General features: G+C 45.4%; 1 protein-coding gene across 1 annotated transcript in view; it reads left to right on the top strand.

The window, feature by feature from the left end:
* Positions 1-15,669, top strand: part of LOC310680724 (uncharacterized protein) — a 360,376-nt gene that overhangs the window by 218,609 nt on the left and 126,098 nt on the right. The window lies entirely within an intron of this gene.

The following is a 15,669-nucleotide window of genomic DNA, read 5'->3' as shown; positions in this document are numbered from 1 at the left end:
AGAGCTCGCTCCCCTGAAGAATTTATCTTATCATGCCCACAAAGTTTCCTCCCTAAAATTTGTTGCTCTAAAAGCAACACAGGCCACATTTTTGGAATTATTATTATTATTATTATTTATTTATTATTTATTTATACCCCACCCACCTGTCTGGGGTATATTAAAATATTAAAATACAATAACCTATTAAACATTAAAAGCTACCCTAAACAGGGTTGCCTTCAGATGTCTTCTAAAAGTCTGGAAGAATAAATAAAAAGTTACCCAGCTGATCTCTCAGTGGAAAGATTAAAAGTCCTCGCAGACTGGGCAAACCAGTAAGGGTCATCTGGTCCAACCCTAATTTTTTTATTCATTGCATTTAAATCCCACCGTTTCCTCCAAGGACCACAAAGTGCTGTACATAATTCTCCCCCTCCTCATTTAGTCCCCACAACAACCCTGTGAGGTTGTTAGGCTTAGAGGAAGTGGACTGACCCCTAGGACAGACATAGCGAGCTTCATGGCCAAGCAGAGCTCTGAATCCTTGTTTCCCAGGTCCTAGTCCAACGCTCTAACCACCACACCACACTGTCTCTCTGAAGCTCTCATGAAGCTCACTAGACAAGAACAGGGATGGAGAGCCTGCAATCCTCTGAATGTTCTTGGGAGTCCAACTACCATCAGCTCCAACCAGTGGAGGAAATGATCAAGAATGATGAGCGTTGGAAGCCTATAGGGCTGGCAGATCAGGTCGAGGAGGCCCCATATCGGACGGGGTTCACTCGGGAGAGATCTGGGGCAGTTGAGCAGCAAGGAGGCTGGAGGAGATGCATGCAAGTTCTGGAGAAGAATCCTAGCAAGATGGGAGGCTCTGTGGGTGAGTGATTCCCAGGTCTGGGAAATCAATCTATTTCTGGATCTATGGGGCCACACTCTCCCCAAAGGAACAGCTCTGTGGTCTAGAGGAGTTTTCCTCGACCCATCTCTGTCACTGGAGGTACAAGTGTCTTCAGTGGTTACTAGTCCTCTTATGAGAATTAACTGGTAAGACAACAGCAGCCATTCCTTGACCACAATTGCCCATGCATTGGGAACCTCAGGGCTTGATTACTGCAATGTGCTGTTTGTGGGGCTATCCTTGGCGCTGAGCCACAGGATTCAGCTACGGCAGGATTTCCACGAGCTGCCAATTTGCTACCAGGACATGCTCAAGGTGTCGGTGCAAACATGTAAGGCCCTGTACAGCCCAGGACCAGGGTACTTGAGAGATGGCTGTATCCTTATACAGTCATACCTCGGGTTACAGACGCTTTGGGTTGCGCGATTTTGGGTTGCGCACCATGCCGAACCCGGAAGTACTGGAACAGGATACTTCCGGGTTTCGGCGCTTACGTATGTGCAAAAGTGCTAAATCACGCTTTGTGCATGCGCAGAAGCACCGTATCGCAACCGCACATGCGCAGACGTGGCACTGCAGGTTACGAACGCTGCGGGTTGCGAATGTGCTTCCCGCATGGATCACGTTCACAACCTGAGCATCCACTGTACTGTTGTCTGTGCTCTGGTGACCTTGAGATTAGATTACTGCAATGCGTTTTATGTAGGGCTGCCTTGGAAGATACTGTATTTTTCCGTGTATAAGACTAGGTTTCCCCCTGAAAAAATAATGTCCAAAATTTGGGGGCGTCTTATACACGGGGGCCATCTCCCCCCATTTTCTTAAATCAGAGTCCCCCAAAATAGGAGGCATCTTATACATCGGGGCGTCTTATAGACAGAAAAATATGGTAGTTCGGAAACTTCAGTTAGTGCAGAATTCAATGGCCAAGTTGCTCACCGGTTTGATCCTGGTCCCACTGCACTGGCTACCAATTAGTTTCCGGGCCCAATTCAAAGTGCTGGTTTTAACCTATAAAGCCTTAAACGGCACAAGACCGCAATCCCTCAAGGACCATCTCTACCCATATGAACCGCCCCGGACCCTGAGATCATCTTCTGAGGCCCTTCTTCATGCGCCTCCTCTGTGAGAGATCTGGAGGATGGCAACACAAGAACGGGGCCTTTTCTGTGGTGGCTCCCCATTTGTGCAATGCTCTCTCCCTAGGGAGGCTCACCTGGCGCCTTCATTATACACCTTTAGGCACCAGGCAAAAATGTTCCCCTTTAACCAGGTCTTTGGGTGATTGACATCCAATGCCCTTTTAAAATGTGTCGGGGAGATGGGGGTTTATTGGGTATTACGTATTTTGTGATTTTACATTGTGATTTTATGTTGTGAACCGCCCTGAGACCTGGGGGTATAAGGCGGTAGACAAATTTAATTAATTATAATAATGATAATAAATATCCTGTATACACACAGTAGGTCACTGCCTTCTTCAGGAGCGTTAAAATACCAGAAGCTTGCTTTTAGTATCTGCCTTAGGCTTTTTAAAACAACAAAAACCCAAGGCAGAATAAACACTGATCTGTGGTTGTCATATTCTGTAGTGCTTTTAAAGCTGTTTTTATTTCTTTTGCTGTTGGTCACCTTGGAGACTCATCTGGAAAGCAATCCATAGATTAATAAAATCAAAAAATAATATTGTCTCTTGTGTGACATATGCATTTAAAATCTGATTTTCATATTTCACTGTAACCTGCTACTAAGTATATACAACCGGCTACTAGGTATATACAACTATTATTTATATATAATCAACATAGATTTGGAGGCTAGCAAGTGTGTCCACACACACAAACACAAGTTATCTTGATATTCCGGTATTGACTTTTTAAAATCTGGAGCAAGGCAGCGTAGGGACCATTTGATTGAAAGGCAGGGTTTAAATCTTTAAAATTAACAACCTAATGGTTCTGCTTGCGCTATTCTGACTCCTTTCTTGTTCCATATCATGTTGTTTTTCGGAGCACATAGGCGGTGGAGCTCAGCGGGACTTCCCTCCCTGTGTTCCCGGATCTGCTGTTGCAAAAATGTACCGCCATGCATGTTGCATGGGCTGGGGCTCAGCGGCGCAGCATCTTATTTGCATGAGAAAAGTCTCTGCTTCAGAGATGCTGAAGTTGCTTGCTAGCTCCCAGTTCCTTCTTTGCTCAAGATTTCGAAGCACTAAAAAACGCAAGTTTGTGTATCCCCGGACTCCAATTTAGGTTAGTAGGCCCTGAAGCCCCAAATAATCACTGGAACGCTCGTATATATACACGGAGAAAGGATGCTGCTTTTTGGACTTTTTGGTTTACAGAAAAGGCGAGCAGGAGACGGCAAAGATGGAAGTTTTAAAAACTATTCATTGCCTGGAGAAAATGGACAATGTTGCGTTCTGAAGGCAAAGGAAAGGACTGGACTCTGATTAAGAAAATAGATACGAGCTTGGCCAGCAAGACTCTGGAAGTATGAAATAATAATCTGCCACACCCTGGCCCAGCTTCCTTTTATTAACAAAAGAACTTTAAACACAGCGTTTGTAAGAACCAATCAGGGCATGGTCGGCCAATTGGTGCCAAAGAAGGATAGAACCTTTTTTATGTACGCCACAACAGCAGCAAGAATACTCATCGCAAAGTATTGGAAGACACAAGAATTACCCACCCGGGAAGAATGGCAGATGAAACTGATGGACTACATGGAAATGGTGGAAATGACTGGCAGAATCCGAGACCAGGGAGAAGAGTCGATGGAGGAAGATTGGAAAAAAGTTAAAGTATATTTACAGAAATATTGCAAAATTAATGAATGTAAGAAGAATATTGGAATGAAGTTATAAGGTTTTAGCAGAAGTGTTATTAAAAATTATATGAATATTAATTGTTAATGTGTGAAAGTGGAAAATTTAAAGTTAAATTGTGTTAGGATAAATTATAGAACAAAAATTGAAGAAGAAGGAAAGGATGTGTTGAATTAGCAAATTTAAACTAGAATACAAAAAAGGGAGGTGCGAGGAAGTCGAGGAAATAAGCAAATGAAAGATATGGATATGAAATTTGGATGTGTGTTTAAATGTTTTTGTTTTCTTTATGTCATATTGTTGTATTGTATTCTTTTTTATTGTTGACGTATTGTTTGTTGAATCTAAGTATTGTTTTTCTTTATTGTCTTTCTTTTCATAATTATAAAATATTGAATAAATATTATTATTATTTTTTAAAAAGAACCAATCAGATTTCCTCTGAGCATTTCAAAAAATCCCCACGTGGGACAAAGTCAGATCAGAGGAATGCTTTTAACTACAAAGAACTACTTGAACATGCATACATGTTTTAGGCTAAATAAACAGGAACCAAAGAGGAATGCAAGGGACGTGGGTGGCGCTGTGGGTTAAACCACAGAGCCTAGGACTTGCCAATCAGAAGGTTGGCGGTTCAAATCCCCGCGACGGGGTGAGCTCCCATTGCTCGGTCCCTGCGAGCTCCCGTTGCTTGGTCCCTGCTCCTGCCAACCTAGCAGTTCGAAAGCACATCAAAGTGCAAGTAGATAAATACTGGCGGGAAGGTAAACGGCGTTTCCGTGCACTGCTGTGGTTTGCCAGAAGCAGCTTAGTCATGCTGGCCACATGACCCAGAAGCTGTGCGCCGGCTCCCTCAGCCAATAAAGCGAGATGAGCGCTGCAACCCCAGAGTCGGCCACGACTGGACCTGATGGTCAGGGGTGCCTTTACCTATACTTAAAGAGGAATGCATTTAGTACCCCCCCCCGGAGGTCATAAACCCATAGGAAAGAAAGACAGGCATTTACCACCTCCATGTAACTCTTTTCCTGGCCCTAAGATCTAGCTAAAGATTAACAAAAGCTACATCAAAGCTACCTCCTATCTTTATGGCCCAGGATGCCTGGTGAAGCAACTGCTCTGTGTACGTGACTTGTCAAGCCTAAAGAAAATGGGGCAGAGATGCAGAGGCTTGTGGGATTGTTAAGAAATCATGTCAAATGATTCCAGCCCAGTCAAAGCAATGCTTTCATCACTGACACAATGGCTTGCTTCATTTTTTCATAATTCCTCATAGCAATCCCGCGTGGCCACCACTCTCGTCCTCTCTCATAATGCCTCTTTCCATATGAACCTACCCGGACACTGAGAACATCTTCTGAGGCCCTTCTTTGTGTGTCTCCTCTGCAAGAGGAGCGGGGCCTTCTCTGCGGTGGCTCCCTGTCTGCAGAATGCTCTCCCCAGGGAAATTTGCCTGGCGCCTTCATTGTACACCAGGCCTTTGGTTGATCTGATTGCATGCCCTTTTAAAATGTGGGGTTTTTTGGGGGGGGCTAGGGTTATTGTTTTTATTTTTACTAGGTATTTTATGGTAATAGATCTTGATTTTATTCTGTGAACTGCCTTCAGAGGCCCGGGGAAAAGGGCATTATATAAATTCAATAAATAATAATAATAATAATAATAATAATAATAATAGATCTCATGTTACAGGTAGGTAGCCGTGTTGATCTGCCGTAGTCGAAACAAAATAAAGAATGAAGAAGTGTGCATGTACACGAAATCTCATACCAATAACAAACTTAGTTGGTCTCTAAGGTGCTACTAGGGACACGGGTGGCACTGTGGGTTAAACCACAGAGCCTAGGACTTGCCGATGAGAAGGTCGGCGGTTCGAATCCCCGCAACGGGGTGAGCTCCCGTTGCTTGGTCCCTGCTCCTGCCAACCTAGCAGTTTGAAAGCCCCTCAAAGTGCAAGTAGATAAATAGGTACCGCTCCAGCGGGAAGGTAAACAGCTTTTCTGTGCGCTGCTCTGGTTCGCCAGAAGCGGCTTAGTCATGTTGGCCACATGACTCGGAAACTGTCTGCGGACAAATGCTGACTCCCTTGGCCAGTAAAGCGAGATGAGCGCCGCAACCCCAGAGTCGGTCACGACTAGACCTAATGGTCAGGGGTCCCTTTACCTTTTAAGGTGCTACTGGAAGGAATTGTATAGGACAGAGAAGAAAATCCTTATTCATGCAATGCACAGTTGAACTGGGGAACTCACTTCCACATGAGGCAGTGATGGCCACCAACCCAAATAGCCGAGTCTAGCGCGCTGGGCGTCTCCGGGTAGGGCTGGGCGAGACCCGTGCCTTTAGCCCTGGACAGCAGCTGCCAGTCAGTGCAGACAATAATGGTTTGGATGGACCAAAGGTCTGCCTTGGTAGAAGGCAGCTCCCTGCGTGGCTCTGCCTTTTCGGCAGGGGTCGTTGGGTGGCGCAGATGGCCTTTCCCGATCCTCACCAACTCCCTTTCGCGAACTAAAAAGCGCGCAGCCCTCCTTCGCCACCCGCTGCCCTGAACGCCAAGCAGATCGCAAACGGAGGGGGAACCGGGCCGCTTGGGGTGCGAGGAGAAGCTCCCGGGGGCGGTGGGGGGAGAGAAAGGCAGCTTGCAAGGCAGGCCGTGTTATCTGGAGACAGTTTCAAGGCGCTTAAGATGCGAGGAAGCCACCGCCCCTGAGGGTGGCAGGAGGATAGCGGAGGAGCTGGAGATTGCGCGCTCCGAACTGCAGGGGTCGCTCGAAGGCTAAGGAAGCCGCAGCTGCCCTGGGATCGCAAGTGTCACGTAACAAAAAGATTTATTATTGTTGTTATTATTTTATTTAAATAGCTCTTGAAACAGCGCCGCAAGTTCAATCCGACCAGCGCGCCCGGCTCGCTCTTTTGCTGCCGTCCTGCCACTCAGCTGGTTAGCAAAAACGGGCTTGGAGGCGGCGTTGTCGGTACATTTTAATGGAATCTGTTCTGCAGGAAACATTTGCCAGTGTATTAAAGGGAAGCGGAGCGAGGAGTTTAGATGGTTGCAGTTGCCGCTGACAGGCTCCCTGCGCGGGGCGAGAGTTGCGCTTGGCTGCAAAAGAGAAAAGAATTCGAAGTCGCCTTTGCTCCGCCTCCCCTCGCTCTCTGCAGTGGCGCGTCTTCCTGCGCGCATCAGAAAACACGTGTCTCTCCATCAGCCTCCTAGGGAAACAACCCCCAGCACACCCGCGTCTTTGCTTGCCTGGTAATCAAATTAGTTAACTATTAATGGATGGGCCAAGCCTAGTGGGTTTAGTTGCAGGGCTCTGTTTTTCTGTTAAGAATAATCCAAGGAGCTGCTTTCCCTCAGCAAGGGTGGAAGGATTTTAGCTTCGCGGTAGAGAAGGACCCTGGTTCAATTCATAGCTGTTTTCCTTTCCTTAAGGGAAATTCCCTTATTCCGAATAGGAGTCCTCGCAAGAAAAGGAAAAAGTTGACAGCTCTGGTTCAATTCCCCATCACATCTCCAGTTGGCTCCGTCTGAATCCTGGAGAGCTGATGCTACCAGTCAGTGTGGACACTACTGGGCTAAATGGACCAGTGGACTGACTCCGTATAAATCCATTTCCAGTGTGCATGAGCTGTGCAATGTCCGGAGAGTGATGCCGGTCACTAGTCTCCCTGCACAAATGAAAAAAGAAACAGCCTTTCCTTTCAAACTTCTTGCAAAAACAGCCAGATCAAATAGGAAGGGTGAGCCACGCCTCTCTGAGCCTGAATCCATGCAGCACACCCAGATTTCTTTAATTTGCATGGTAGGGTCTGTTTGGTGGAGTTTCATCTCTGGTCGGTGGTTTTTGAGTCCAGGCAGGAAAGTGTTCCTCTCGCAGCCACAGACTAAGCTACACGGACACTGGCGTATTCTGAATGCTCCTCTGTCTTCCTTTGCTTAGGTCTTCGCAGGCCTCTAGGATCCTTCAGGTCTGCATAGACAATCTCTTTATTGACAACACCCTGGATGAAAAGAAAAGAGAAAAAGAAGGAACATTTTATCATATGTGGTGGGAATGTATGAAAGAAAAACTTCTGGGAAATGATATATAATGAGATGAAAAAGATGTTGAAATATCCATTTTTTAAAAAACCAGAAGTATTTTTACTTGGTTTTATAGGTGAGGATATTAAGAGGCAAGATGTTAAATTGTTTTTATATGCAACAACAGCAGCAAGGGTATTCTTAGCCCAGAAATGGAAGCAAAAAGAAATTCTGACGAAAGAAGAATGGCAGCCAAAATTAATGGACTACGCAGAATTAGATAAAATGACAGGAAGGATTCGAAACCTGCGGGACCAGAAATTTACTGACGATTGGAAGAAATATATGAACTATTTGAAGAGCAACTGTAATCAACAAATTATGCTAGTAGGACTACAAGAAGTTTTGTAAGGAGAAATGTATGAAACATTGCAAAGTAGAGAAAGAATAGTGATATTAGTTATGAGATTTAAATGTAATACCAAGGAAGAATGGAGAATGAAATTGATGGAGTATGCAGAGATGGACAAATTGACTGGAAAAATAAGGAACCAACGTGATCAGAGATTTTCCGAGGACTGGAGTAAATTTACAGAATATATCAAAACTGAATGTGAGGAGCAACTAACGCTTGTTGGCTTTCAAGAAGCTTTGTGAAAAAGACTGATAGAAATGGTGTTTAAAAAGAAAGGTTAAGATTAAGAGATATAATGTGCAATATAAATGTAAGAAATGTGAGACGTAGTGAGAGTATGGAGAATTCTCAGATAGGCTGATGGAAGTCAAAAAAGATGTTTATGTCAAAACAAATGTTAAATCTGGAAAAAATGTTTATTGGAAAGTGAATAAAAATTATTTATTAAAAAAAAGAGATTTAAATGTAATAGTGGAAGTAAGAAATGTATATTAAGTGCGTAGATTGGAAAATTTTCAGATGTGATTGATGGAAGTCAACAAATGGTATAAGATATGAAAGTATGTTTAATTATTGTTGAAAATGATATGTTGAAAAACCAATAACAAAATTATAGAAAAAGAAAAGAAAGAAAAGAAAAGTGTGATTTCTTCTCTTCAGAACATTTGAGGCACGACAACATATGCTGCAGTGCTCTCCAAGAGCAAGATATAATCCTGGATGAGGCATCCTAAAAGTTCTGGCTTCTTCTTTTTTAAAAAAGGATGGTTTTTCTAGCTCTTAAGATTAGAATCATAGAATAGAATCATAGAATCATAGAGTTGGAAGAGACCACAAGGGCCATCGAGTCCAACCCCCTGCCAAGCAGGAAACACCATCAGAGCACTCCTGACATATGGTTGTCAAGCCTCTGCTTAAAGACCTCCAAAGAAGGAGACTCCACCACACTCCTTGGCAGCAAATTCCACTGTCAAACAGCTCTTACTGTCAGGAAGTTCTTCCTAATGTTTAGGTGGAATCTTCTTTCTTGTAGTTTGGATCCACTGCTCCGTGTCCGCTTCTCCGGAGCAGCAGAAAACAACCTTTCTCCCTCCTCTATATGACATCCTTTTATATATTTGAACATGGCTATCATATAACCCCTTAACCTCCTCTTCTCCAGGCTAAACATGCCCAGCTCCCTTAGCCGTTCCTCATTTTCCCTTAGCCGTTCCTCTACGATTGTAGATCGTTTAGGAATTGCTAAATGTGGATGTTCTGCAACAGGCCTGTCATTCATGGTATGCTCAGGTGTGGTCTGTTGTTCTGGCCAAGAACGTGACCTGCCAAATCAGCGAGGTCGGAGGCCAAGACAAGTTCTTTATCCTTTTGCAGCACCTGACATCCATTCATCTCCTGTGCAAGACAAGATGGTCAATCCAAACAACATCCCCAGACCCATGGAAACATCTGCAGAGATTTATTGTATTAAAGACTTCACGTGCATCATAAAATAAAGGCTCCGATTTTAAGATGTTGTTATGCTTCTCGCCCTGAGGCTAGCTGTTGCCATAGCTGTCAACGTTTCCCTTTTTTAAAGAGAAATTCCCTTATTCCGAATAGGATTCCTCGCAAGAAAAGGGAAAAGTTGACAGCTATGGCTGTTGTTGTTTATTGTAGTTTTAATTATGTTCATTATGTGTGTGGGGGGGGGGAGGAATAAAACATATTCTCAAGCCAACAAAAAATAGATGTTTCAAAGTGATAGGACCTGAAAGCCAGACTGGGAGCTGAATAAACTCTCCAGGAATTTGGTTTAGGTTAAGGTTACCAGAAGTCCCCGTTTCCCAGGGACAGTCCCCAGATTTACAAATCAGTCCCCATACAAAATCCGTTGAAGTTGAAAAGCATCCCCAGATTCATTGAAAAAAATCTGGTAACCTTAGTTTAGGTGTCTCGCCCCTCCTGAAAACTAGCAGAACCAGCATTGTACCCCACAGGAACATGATAGAATAAGTTATTTAAAATCAGAGGGAATAAGAATATGCATATGCTCAGGCTTTTCTTGCAGCAGGATTTCAGAATTCCTGAGCACACAGCCCCAGTTAAGCTAAGGTCACATCCACAGCACGCCTTTGAAGCACCCTTTCACCACTTTAACACTTCCTCTAAAGAATTCTGGGAGCTGTAATTTTTATAAGGGGCCAAGGGTTATCATAGAATCATAGAATCATAGAGTTGGAAGAGACCACATGGGCCATCGAGTCCAACCCCCTGCCAAGCAGGAAACACCACCAGAGCACTCCTGACGTATGGTTGTCAAGCCTCTGCTTAAAGACCTCCAAAGAAGGAGACTCCACCACACTCCTTGGCAGCAAATTCCACTGTCAAACGGCTCTTACTGTCAGGAAGTTCTTCCTAATGTTTAGGTGGAATCTTCTTTCTTGTAGTTTGGATCCATTGCTCCGTGTCCGCTTCTCTGGAGCAGCAGAAAACAACCTTTCTCCCTCCTCTATGTGACATCCTTTTATATATTTGAACATGGCTATCATATCACCCCTTAACCTCCTCTTCTCCAGGCTAAACATGCCCAGCTCCCTTAGCCGTTCCTCATAAGGCATCGTTTCCAGGCCTTTGACCATTTTGGTTGCCCTCCTCTGGACACGTTCCAGTTTGTCAGTGTCCTTCTTGAACTGTGGTGCCCAGAACTGGACACAGTACTCCAGGTGAGGTCTGACCAGAGCAGAATACAGTGGCACTATAACTTCCCTTGATCTAGATGCTATACTCCTATTGATGCAGCCCAGATTGTTAGAATAGTGAAGGTGTGCTTTAAAGAAGACCTATGGCTGCATTCATATGAAGCTGTTGCTACTGGGAGGTGGAACCCTGTGTTGTGACCCCTGAGCTGCTCCAGGGACTTGTGAATGAAATTTGCAGAGCGCAGCCAGCTGGGAGATAATAATAATAATAATAATAATAATAATAATAATAATAATAATAATAATAAATGTTATTTATACACCGCCCTCCCCAGCGAAGACCGGGCTCAGGGCAGCTAACACAAGGTATAAAAACAATTGATTGAAATACAACTTAAAAACGAGATTAAAATACAACATTAAAATGCAGACTCGTTTCAGTAGAAACTCAAATCAAAAACTTTTGGGGGATGAAAACATCAAATCTTCACCAAGGCCAACTATCCAGACTGGTCCTGCGTGGGCCAGAAAAAAGCCAGGGAAGTCCCCAAATAGGAGTTCCATCACAGAAGGAGAAAGGAAAAAAGAAAGAGGGGGAGGGAATCATACTGATTCTAAGCCAAAGGCCAGGCTGAACAACTCTGTCTTACAGGCCCCGCAGAAAGAAATCAGATCCTGCAGGGCCCTGGTCTCATGAGAAAGAGCGTCCCACCAGGCTGGAGTCAGTGTTGAGAACGCCCTGGCTCTGGTTGAGGCTAATCTGACTTCCTTAGGGCCTTGGACAGGGTGCTGCTATTTATGGACCTTAAGGTCCTCTGCGGGGCATACCGGGAGAGGCGGTCCCATAGGTACGAGGGTCCTAGGCTGTAGAGAATTACTACTGTAATTACAGTAGAGAAGAGACATCTAAACAAATGAGACATTTATAAAGTTGCACCAGTTCTCCCCACCCCCAAGCAAACAATGTAGAATCATAGAATTGTAAAGTTGGAAGGGGCCCTGAGGGTCATCCAGTCCAACCCTCCTGTGGGGCAGGAATATGCAGCTGTCCCGTACGGGGATTGAACTTGCAACCTTGGCATTATCAGCACCCTGCTCAAACCAACTGAGCTATCCATTGCTTCTTCAAAACATGCAATGGGCTTTGTGTATAATTCAGTAACTCAGGGGGCTTGCTTATGGGTCTGTGAGAGCTGGAGGCTGCTCAGAGGCCCTGGGGTGGGTGCCATAGGAACCCCCCGCCCCCCCACACACACACCTGCTCAACGACACAGCCTGTCAGTTTGAACTTAGCATGAGAGAGAGAGAGAGAGAGAGAGAGAGAGAGAGAGAGAGAGAGAGAGATATGCTTGGAGTTTTTGCAGCCCACAGGCAAAAAACCCTGGGGAGAAGAAAAGACCTTCTGTTTGCTTTTGGGTACTCTGATGCTTATTCAAATAAACATGGTCTTTCTCCTCCTTCTCATCTTGCAGTTTGCAAATAAACTGACATTACACAAACACGCCAATGTTTTCAGCCCTCTTCCCTCCCAAGGGAACTCATCCTGAAAAAGCTGTCCCAGTGACTTCCTGGTTCTTTAGGGAAGGGGGAGGAGAGTGCATACTAATATTATTTTTCATACCTGTTTAGGAAGGCTTGTGTTCTCTTGGGTGGGAGCTTCAGGCCTGGGGAGGGAAAAAGAACACCGAGCAAAAATCATCAGCAAGGGGAATTCTTGATTATATATGGAGACAGACACAAAAGTTGAGCCTATTCCTCAGCTGGTCCATTCTAGCCAGTGGCGTAGCGTGGGTTGTCAGCACCCGGGGCAAGGCAAGTAATTTGCGCCCCCTAACCCGGGGCAAGGCAAGTAATTTGCGCCCCCCCCCCACTGCACTGTCCCTCCCCCAGATAGTCCCTCGCTCTCTCTCCGCACCGCACCGCACGCCTGGCACCCTCCCCTCCACAGTGGGCGGTGACCCGGCGGCTCGGATCGGATTCGCACAGCCAGCACTGCAGTGAGAGAGAGTGAGTGAGCCAGGTAGGGGCAGAGAGCTGCGAGTGCGAGCGCGCCCCCCCAGATGTTGCGCCCGGTGCGGCCGGGCCCCCCTGCACCCCTCACGCTATGCCACTGATTCTAGCCACGAGGGCTATGTTGCCCCTTCACTATCAGATGCAGCATGTCTCTGAAAAGCCATCGCTGGAAACCACAGGAGAGGCAAGGCCTCATGTCCTGCTGGCTGGTTTTCCTGTTGGTTGGCCACTGTGAGAACAGGATTCTGGACCAGATGGGCCACGGACCTGACGTAGCAGCGAGGCTCTTCTTATATTCAGGTGTGGCATAGCAGCAGGTGTTTTCCTCCCCATCCTTTGTATTATGTACTGAAGTTCTCACCCTGAGCCAGCAGGGGGATACTGTAGATAGTTTTCACTCAGGTCCACATATGCAAATAAGGGATCGAAAGTGACGTTCAGTGATTGGATAGTTACAGAAAGTTGTTACAGTTACGTTGTACTGGAGCTCTATATAAGCAGGCTGGCTGAACCCTTCAGTTCAGTTCTGTTCTGGCCTATGAATAAACAAGAGCTGTTTGAAGAATCACTGTGTCGTCTGATATGTTCACCCACAACTTAACACTTTGAACTTCTGCACTTAGCCCAGGTGGGCATATCTGCATAGCAGGAATTCTAACAGCACCATCTCTGCTCTGTCTTTCACATGACGGTGTATGTTTTGACTCCACAGAGTGGGAAGTGACAGAGACAGGATGTTTGTGTTTCCATGTTCCTTGAAGTGGGACTATTGTCCTTTGTTCTTTTCCTCTTTGGTGTCTGATGCTAGAGAGAGAGGGAGCCACGTTGCAGTGCTCTGTGTGTGTTTATATGTAAATAAAGTAGATTAGCCAAAACGCTGAGTTGCTGAGGTCTGTTACACATGATGCCCAAACTCTGCGGATCCCTAAGTGTGCCGGTGTCCGTTGGCATTGGTCGCTGTGATGTTTGGGCTGAAGAAAGCTTTTGAAGATCCTGAACGATCAACCAGGAGGGAGAGAACATGCCAGTCAGGCATGTGTCTCTGCCAGGGTCCTACTCGAGTGTAGGCTGAACTCCTGACAGGCGCAACTGTCCTCTGCCATCCCCTCCACCCAGCCCACCACTGTAATGTTGTCTGCCACAGATCCTGCTGCTGCCACTGGGGGGGGGGAATGCCACGTGGAGGAAAAATGGGCACTGGTGGTTTGCCACGCCTGTCCGAAATGTCAGAGTCCTTTGAGGACCCTCTGTTGCAATATATCTCCACCTCTAGGAGGACAGGGAGAATTTGCTTCCTAAATTCTGGAACTCAGCTTCTATATCTGCGCACAAGATCCATGTGGGATTCTGTGAAATGAGCATGGCAAAACAAAAACCAAAAAAAACCCCAGCTGGGTGGGAGCTGCTGTCTTTCACTTAGTGAAGCCCATGTCAGAGTTGATCTTTAAATAAACCTCAAACACACTAAACAGCCCGTTAGAATTATAGCCTGGAGTTTTACGCAATGAAAATAATGGAAGCAAATGAGCTGCATTTTATCCATTATTAACGTAGTGGACATGACTCTATTTGATTTCTCCATTGCTGCCTCTTAATAGGCACTTGGGCTAAGATTTATTAAGCCTGAAGGCATTTGCATTTTTCAAAGCACTTTCGAACCTTTTAAAGTGTCTAGTTTGGGGCTAATTGGAAAAATGTGTGTGCGAGGGAGAGAGAGAGAGAGAAAGGGAGAGAGAGAGAGAGAGCGCTCTTAAAATTTGGATTTGTTGCCTGCCATCCCAATCTCTCAGTGGTGCATGATTCTAGGAGTTCCTCAGAATGAGGCACAGCAGAGACTGGAGTCTTTATGATATATCGTTTATCTACATATGCAGTGGAACCTCAGTTTTCCAACGTGATCTGTTCCAGAAGACCGTTCGACTTCTGAAACATCCGAAAACCGAGGCACAAAGGACTGTTGGCAATTTCCATTGAGAAAATGGAAAAACACGCAGTGGAAGCCAGTATACCTGTAGGAGCGTCTCCACCCCCATCATTCTGCCCGGACACTGAGGTCCAGCTCCGAGGGCTTTCTGGTGGTTCCCTCATTGCGGTAAGCAAAGCTACAGGGAACCAGGCAGAGGGCCTTCTCGGTGGTGGCACCCGCCCTGTGGAACGCCCTCCCATCAGTTCTCAAAGAGAAAAACAACTACCAGACTTTTAGAAGACATCTGAAGGCAGCCCTGTTTAGGGAAGTTTTTAATGTGTGACATTTTAATGTATTTTTAATCTTTGTTGGAAGCCGCCCAGAGTGGCTGGGGAAACCCAGCCAGATGGGTGGGGTACAAATAAATTATTATTATTATTATTATTATTATTATTATTATTATTAGACTTCCAGGGCACATTTGAAAACAGAAGCATTCACTTCCAGGTTTTCGGCGTTCGAGTTCCGAAACATTCAGCTTCCAAGATGCTCGAAAACCAAGCTTCCACTGTATATACAGAACAAATCAAGGCTTGACATATCTCGCTTTGCATGTGATGAGTCTATCTCATATATTAGTTTCACCTTTCAAGTTGAATTAGTGAAATAAAGGAACTTTTCCACGATGTTCCACTATTTTTTTGAGTTTCACCTGTATAACCTGGGCTTGCAGTGAAGGGTTTCACAGCATCAACACCCCAAAAGGGCATTGCTTTCCCCATAACTGCAGACTTGGCTTCAAACAGAAATCAGCCATTACTCTCTGACACTCTGCTTGCGGCTTCTCTGCCCCCTGCTCCCCAGCTTCTTGCTCACATCAGATAACAGCAAACTGTGTTCAGTGGTGTTGTGTGGGTTGTCAGCAC

This window comes from Podarcis tiliguerta (genome assembly GCF_965153285.1).
Source record: "Podarcis tiliguerta genome assembly, chromosome: 6".
NCBI lineage: Eukaryota > Metazoa > Chordata > Lepidosauria > Squamata > Lacertidae > Podarcis > Podarcis tiliguerta.
Note: the sequence above shows the minus strand (reverse complement) of the source record. Positions and strands in the feature narration are given on the sequence as shown.